Source organism: Manihot esculenta, chromosome 14 (assembly GCF_001659605.2).
Source record: "Manihot esculenta cultivar AM560-2 chromosome 14, M.esculenta_v8, whole genome shotgun sequence".
Classification (NCBI taxonomy): Eukaryota; Viridiplantae; Streptophyta; class Magnoliopsida; order Malpighiales; family Euphorbiaceae; genus Manihot; species Manihot esculenta.
Genome location: NC_035174.2, coordinates 8,035,968 through 8,044,293, shown reverse-complemented (window position 1 = coordinate 8,044,293; position 8,326 = coordinate 8,035,968). Strand labels below are relative to the sequence as shown.

At 39.3% G+C, this 8,326-nt stretch overlaps 1 long non-coding RNA gene across 1 annotated transcript; it reads right to left on the bottom strand.

Moving 5' to 3' along the window:
* Positions 1-4,525: 4,525 nt before the first annotated feature.
* LOC110631235 lies at positions 4,526-7,470 on the bottom strand. The gene is made up of 4 exons (XR_006348415.1): positions 7,104-7,470; positions 6,890-6,952; positions 6,335-6,690; positions 4,526-5,309 (listed from the first exon to the last, which is right to left on the bottom strand). It is a non-coding gene; the product is annotated as an uncharacterized LOC110631235 (long non-coding RNA).
* Positions 7,471-8,326: the final 856 nt, after the last annotated feature.

Below are 8,326 nucleotides of genomic sequence, written 5' to 3'. Positions count from 1 at the left end.
TGGCCTGGATGACTTGGAGCTGCGAGAGCTCGGCTTTGCAACTTGAGAGGGAACTTTGGCTGGAGATCGGCTAACCTTCTTGGAGGAAGTAGCTTGAACCACTTCCATAGCAGCTTCAGATACTGAACGACCAGCTGAAAAGGCGTCATAGATTGCATGAATATTGTCCCGAGATAGGACAAAGTTCTTGGGAAACTTGATCTCGTCCATTTTTACTTCCGAAGCTGCAAAAATGCGAAATCATGAAAGTTAGCATACATCCCGATATTACAAGCAAAGTAGAAACCACATAACTGGACAGAGTGCTATACCCATGGACCGGACGTCCCTACGATTGGACACGTATAAACACTTCTCGACGTCATACTTCCTATCAACGGAAGTCAGTCGAAGCAACCCTACTTGTTCAACAATACTCAAGTTGGGCAGGTCGTTGGAGCCCGGATCAATCTCTCCCCAACGTAGGTCTACCTCCCACGACCGGTCAGTCCCTAATTTTAGCTCGGCTACGAGGAAATTCTCTACCCACCCCTTTATGGAATCCTTGTAGCCCGTAAGAAGAGATAATCCCCTACGAGGGGAAAAATAGTAGAAGTTCTGGACCGCCTTTACAAGGCGGAAGAAGGTCACAAACAGACAGGCCGTAGGTGCAAAACCCCAACCCAGGCAAACAGACTCGAAACAAGACATGAACAAAATGGAGTTTGGGGATAACATTCGAGGAGTTACCCCAAAATAATCAAAAACCTCAACAAAGAAAGGAGTAAAAGGCAAGGGTAGGCCAAACTCTTTCTGCTTCAAGAAAAATACTATGCTACGATACTCTTGAGGATCCACCAAACCCGGAGGAGGAGGATAAGGCAGAACTATCCTCTCATTTGGGTGAGGGGCTCGAATCAGATACAAAGGAGTATCCAAAAACCTCCGAGAAAGGTATTTAGTTATGTTGGCGGGCGTAATGTGGGACTCAAGGTTACCAACATCAGGGAGTTCTGAAATCGCCATAGAAGAACAAGGAAGCGTACCTGAGAATGAAATAAGGTAAAAACGCAGAAGGAATGGCAGGAAGACAGAGAGCAGAAAGGAGTTGTTTTCCTCAGCAGACAGAAGGAATTCGAAATGACAGCCAAATAATGAAACAGCACTCTAATCTGTACAGTTTTGTCTTGGAGCGGCGCGATCATTGATTACCCTCGAAATTTACCCTCCCGACGGTTGGCTAACCGGTGGGAAGGTAAAGGGGGCAAAAAGAGGGGAAAAAGGATGACCGCTGGGCTTCTCTGCACACAACAGGGGCCAAGTCCATCACAATGGCCCAGCGCTCAAGGGCCCACGCGCCGCATAAGAAGCCCAACTCGTCAGTCAAAGTAACTTAGCCCACAAAGATTTACCTCTTTATCAATAAAGGGGATAAAAGGGGCAAATTGTGAAGAGACTCAACAGTACAAGCGAACAGGAGCACAATCCAGGTCAGACTTGCTTATTATTTAGAAAATTATAAGTTCTGACGCGATTGTTATTAAAATAAATACTGAGAGACCGGGGCGCTAAGGACACCTCGGAGTCATACAGAGCTAAAGGCTCAGAGTTCAACTTAAAAGCAGAGCTCACAGCTCGGTATTCTAGCTCGAAAAAAGAAAATCGAAAGCAGAAGCTCACGACTAAGTATTTTGGCTCGAACAAATAGGGCTCGCAGATCGGTCGGTACAGTTCGGAAAGCGTAACTTGAGACCTCGGTCAACCAAAGAAGCACAAAGCTCCAGATAAGCCGAGCTCATAGACCGGATAATACAGCTCGGAAGAGCTAACCGACCTCCCAGTCAGTTATATCTTAAGGTCGAGCTCGTAGGTCGGACAGCATATCTCGGGGGAGCAAGTCGACCTCCCAATAAGTTGGGTCAGTCCGGAGCTCGGATTGTCGACTAAAAGCGGGAGTTCCCAAGTATTATTTTAGCTCGGAAGAAATAAAGTTCAGTTAGTTAGACCTACAAAGAAGACAGTACCAGTACTTCATCCAAAACAAAGAAAGAAACAGGTTCAAGTATGAACGAAAAATAGGAATTTCATTAAAAGAAAAGTACATTACAGAATGGAAGACTATCCTTTAAGAATCTACATATCCGGACCTACATTACAGAATGGAAGACTATTCTTAATGGATTTACATATCCGGGTACTTTGTCATCTACGATTACATCACCTTAACCGACCTCAGCACTCAAGTCTTCAGTCCGGAGGATACTCCAGCTCGATATGTGAGTTCGGCAGAAAAGCCAGGATCTGTCTCAACACTATAGGGAAACTCCTGACGTTGATTCACGGAAAACATTTCACCCATAGGTCGGCATTCGGTTGCCCAAATGCGATGCAGAAGGCGCGGTGGACCTTGGTTCCGCATAATACTGGTACTTCCCACCAAGGCCACGCAGGATATAGGTATTGAACATTTTTCACTGTTCCATCATAGATAGACATTCTGAAGGGCAATGGAACAAGTGAATGTTGCAAACCTACACCCGAATGTGAGGCTTGATACAACCACGCACATTCAGGGAAATCAACGAAACATTCTGAAGAGCAATGGAACAAGTTAGAACCCTCAACGTCTTGAAACATATATGGAGCCAGCACCCTCTCAGGAGCCCGAACAAAAAGCAGAGGAGGAGGCCGGCCAGTCGACCTGGGTGAAACCGTTTCAGCAACTTGCCGAACAGTCTCACCCAGCGACTGTCCTAGCAGCAGAACCTCCAAAGCCTCGTTCAGACCCCCTGAAGGTAACCTTAAATCTTTAAAATTTTCGAACTGACCCATTTTTATCTCAGGCACTGCAAAAAGTTCAAAAACAGGTACAAGTCAGAACAAATCCTTATCAGAGAAAAAAAATAACACGAAGACCCAGGATTACCTCCAGCCACTTAAAGAAGGCGTCAAATGGATCCTCCACAGATGAAACAGAACGATCTCGCCGAAAGAAGGGAGCAGACAGAAAATTGCAACGAGGGCAACCCTTATACCAACAGAAAGTTTGAAAACGAAGAAAAACTGGCGTTGATATATACTCGAAGTCTGAGGCCTAGGCACAAAATAGAGTTATACTAGACTCTAAGCTAGCCAGGCCAGACGTCCCTCGGAAAGGAAAGAAAGGACAAGCCCAGATAATGATGACAGAAAAGCAAAAACCGCGAAGAACAGAAAGAATAGAGAAAAGCCAGAAATGGAAAAGGCAGATGAGACTCAAAGACTGCGCAACGCCAGAAAGGTGAAAGGATTTTATGGAGGCATCTGAACACAAACAGACGCGGTATTAATGGTTTTTGATATTCACCCCCTCGACAGTCGGAGCAATAACTGCCGAGAAGGTGAAGGGGCAATTGATAACCGCTGGATTTCTTAACCCCGAACCAGGGCCTCGACCATAGCCAAAAGCCCATCAAGCAGAGGCCCACACACGTGAGACAAGCCGGACCCATATGCCTTCAAAGGCCGGGCTCACCCATCTCCTCCATTCAGGCCGGCCCAACCCGCGCCAAGCAAGCCCTCTCCTCTTGGGCTCAGCATCTGGTCCGACTCTCAGCCCAGCCCAGTGTCCAGACCCAACTCAGACAGCCTGGCAGATCCGTACGGATGTACGCATGGGGAGAATCAGAGGCCGTTACGCATGGAGCAGGCGGCTGATACCCTCGTACACCCAAATCTGCATGCCAGAGACGCGTGTCTCCATCACGGAGAGGCCTTTACACGTCACCATGAGCAAAGCAGAAAAGATAAAAGGGGAGCACCGTCCCCAGACAAACCAAGTTTTGAGAGGAGTCTGAGAAAGTTGTATTAACCATTGTTTTGTAATACGAAACCCTTGTAAAACCCTATTCCATTGGATCTCAGATCATCAGAATCCATTTGGAAAAGTGAAAAAAAAAAAATCACGAAGATCAACATTTGATGTCAGATTTAAAGATCATATCTTTTCAAATATCCATCTATCCAAAGAACAATAATTCACTTCATAAATACTATACAGAGGAAAAGAAGATTCAACCATCCACGCAATTCAGAGCAGTTTCATATCATACGAATTTCATGTTAAAATTCTAGCGTTTAGAGCAGTCAATTCATTCACTCACTCACATATAAAAGGAGTTTGATGACGAGTTGGTTTCAGAATCTCTCCCACGTCGTTGGAAGAACTTGCGAAGAGGCAGTAACGGGTAGCAGCCAATTGTTTCAGGTAGGGATTTCCTAAGATCTCATTTTAGATACTGATAATAAATTCCAGCCATTTTAGGAAGCTGTCATTACTTGCAGAACTAATATAATGAAGAAATGATAACTTATGATCGAAACATCCCATCAAATCTTTCTCTTGAATTGCAAACATAAACATATTCCTGCTTATCAAATATCATAATCTGTATTCATTTATACTATTTTACCTTTTTTGATGTCACATATGAAGAGTTAATATTTGCCGATGTGGATGTAAATGAGATTCATAAAAAAATGGAGGGTTTAAATGTGATGGATTTTAATAACTTTTTGGCCCCTATTATTTCAATCTTAATATATAGTCTTACCCAAATACTCGAATATCATGGGTGGTTCTCTTAAATGCAAAACCCATAAAGGAAATATTCGAAATTCTGTAATTACTTCCAAATTTCATAAAATACATAAAATATTTTCTTGAAAGATACTTTCCGATAACAAACAAGGTTAATTCAAGTAAACATCATTGGATCTAAAAGTTTACAAACCACAAGTAACCTTGTATTATTTTGTATTTTCACATATATATATCAGATTGCAGTTGCCAACCTTGCACCTGCTAGCAGATAGCATCCACACCATATAAAAATACTACCTTTGGCCGTTCCTGTATCTTTCGTTTGTTGAACACATTGTCCCAAAGGCAGTCACCCTGTACGAGAGATGATGGAACAAGAATCTCCATGATCGTGTTCCAAAATCTCCTCATCAGAGGCTTAAACTCAACTTAATCATATGTTTGCCCTGAGAGGCTCTAAAAAACTATAATTTACAAGGGCAAAGAGCTATTGTTTATCATCAACTACTCTTCATAACCAGCAAAGTTAAAAGACAACAAAAAAATCACGGCACATAGACAGGCAACGTTGATGTAATCAAAGTAGAGTTAGGCGTACACATATGTACTTACAAGAGCGAGTGACGATGAGTTAATTTCAGTTGATTAAGCCGTAATTTTTGGTGGAGAGAAACCCCTGAAGCGGCAACCATCTTATCTCCATAAGGCTTTTCAAGTTGTTTTCTTTGAGCACTGCACGACATGTTGCCTGCAAAATGGAAAGCTGCAGGTAATAATATATATGCAACACCTGTATAAAGAAGATGGCTGTAATTAAAGTACACAGCTAAGACACAAGGTAGGAGAAGCAGGCAATGATCTAGGACCTTCTTTGAAAATAAATGTATGTTAATGAATAAAAGTTACTAAGCTAATTATTAATTTAATAATCAAATTTTATCTAATAAAATTATCAAGTACTTAAACTTCAAGTATACTGAAGTGTTTATATTTTTCATAAACGTCTTTAATTTGTGTTGATTTATATTTTTAAAGGCCCAGTGACTTTTCTTTTTTTTTAAAAAAAAAAAATTATAAAAATAACAAATTAAGCAATAATTAATACAATAAATTTGAACCATAGAATTTATATTATAAAAATTCCTTATTAAACAGGATAATACATTAATTGGGATATTCATAATCTTATAATAGAACCAGTCTTGGGAGCCCTTGCTAAGGTAGTGATGAACCAATTTTCCACTTATATATGTTATTTTCTTATAAGCAAAATATTATTAAATAAAAATATTAATTATCTTTTAATTCATTGATATTAAAATCGTAGAGATATTAAACTCAGTGGAAGCGAATTACATCAAATAAATAAACAAAATAAAGAAAACTTAGCCTATGATTCTTAATCTAAAACCAATTTGGTTTTACTCCCCTGTAAAAAGATCCAGCAAAATTAACAAGTCTAGAACCATGAGTTTATTGCACTAACTAGCTAAAGCAATGTCTTACATTGGTTTGATCTCTTCTCAATGTGAAAATCTCATACTTGCATATTTTCAACAAATTCTCATTGTTTTAGACTCACCAGGAAGATTTGCTTTCTTTTGCACGTCTACCATTGTTTTAACATATGAATGGTTTGTTAATGATGAAACCACAAATAGAACGTTAATTTAATATACAAGACAGAAGATTTGACTCTGGTCTGACTAGATTATTAACGTTAAAAGTAACAGAGGTGTAGGAGGTAGCAGAGTTCTGCACGTACGTACTAACCTATTTATCAAAAGCCAACAACTTTACTTGTCTCTCGATCTGCAGTGTTTTTATACTTTTTAAATTGACTAGCAGGTGTTAGTTAACCAAGAAATAATAGAAAAAGGGTGAAGAATGCCGTCTCTAAATTAAATGATTGAAGGAGTACTTACTCTAAACTCAAATTTTAGTTAGAAAACATGACCAGGAGACTTGCCTAAAAAAGCTTGATTAATCAATCAAAGGTAATTACTCCTTTATTAGCTAGCGAGTGTGCATTTAATTGGCCGGGGTGTGGCGCCGGACGACTGTGGAGGAGACTGGTGGAATATATGATATAGCCTCCAACGTACAATTTCAAGAATCACTGATAGATGCTGCAACTCACAACATTAAATTTTCCGTTTTGGAACAGTTTGTTAGTCAGTCTTGCGTGTATGTGAAGATATCATGAAATGAACAGTAGAGATATGGGCCAAATATAAACACAGCTTGCAGTTTTGGAGCTAACATATATATATATCCAGGAAAAACACTGTGATCAAGAACCCCACGCACACAGAAAGGTGAAGAAACCTGAATCTGAATTTGTTGCATGCCAGTTTTGAAGAACATGAAGAACACCCAGCAATGCTATAACTGTTAAATAAACATAATTAAAAATAAAAAAAAAAGAGAGAGAGAGACAATGCTATAATTATAAATGAACAAAAGGAAACAAAGACAAACAAGAAAGAGACCGATGAGAAGAAGTATATATGAAGAAGCAGCAAAAGTTGAAGCGACAAACCCGGAAAAGAAGGAAAAAAACTCGCTGCAACGGTAATAAACACCAGTTTTTGGGAAAGAGAGAGATGCAGAGAAAAAAAAAAAGGATAGCAAAAAGAAGCTCCCCTCTTCTGTCTGAAACCCTCAACCCAGAAGGAGGAGGAGGAGGCATAGTACTGTTATATTAGATTGGTGGATGGGTAGCAGAGAGTAGAGATGGTACAAGTAGCAGTAAACAATTAATTAACTACCGACAACACAAGTCTCTCTTTAGATCTTCGACAATTGGATATGGGATTAGTTAATTGGATTTGCTTGTCGTGGCTCAGTTGCGTGATCTTGTTGCAGTGTTAGGTGCTCACTGACTCTACAGAATCGATCTATTGCCTGCCCAGTAGCCCCTGTACGGTACTCTCTCTCTCTCTCTCTATATATATATAACTGTATAATACTGTTAAAATAATTAGATTCAATGTCTTCCTTTACATAGAAATTGAATATGATCATTGGTCCGCTTCTCAACTTATCAGGAAAGAAGATAGATTAAGATATTATTACTGTAGATGTTTCTGGGAAAAGAAAAAAAAAAGGACATTTTAAATTCTATTAATGGTAGAGTAATAAAAACTAATAATGAAGTTTTTAAAAACTAACAGAGACTATTATTTAAAATTGGTGTAACGGGTTTATCAGGGTTAGAATTAATGGGTTTTTTGAATATTATTAATAATTTTTTTCTTAAGAAAAAACTAATGAAGTTAGATTTTGCATTTTTAATCAGTATCTTCTTAAATATATATATTTTTTTAACGTTTGAATTTTTCACAGAGGCGTGTGGATAGGAATATAGAAGGATAGGGTTAAATGGGAGAAGAGGGTACGGCGTCTATGCGAGAAAAGTCCAAATATTGACATTAGGAGACGTAGCCGTAAATAAACAAAGCCATTAATGATGACTAGTGTCTGGTTGTTGGATCATTGGCTAGCTCTGCATTTTTCTTTTTCTTTTTTAAAAATGCCGTGACTGTCAAGAGTAGAGCCGAAATTTGAGCCTCTTTTTGAATATTTGTGTTAGGGTTTGGTCTGAACTATCAGGAGATGTGTCGTCTCTTGGCTGAAACGAATTTTTGTCTGTGTTTGCTGCATCCATTTAATCCAATCTTTCTTTTGTCATTATTTATACGGCTTGGTTAGAATATCTGAATGGAAAAATTATCAATTTTTTAATAGATTTCAGTATTTTAT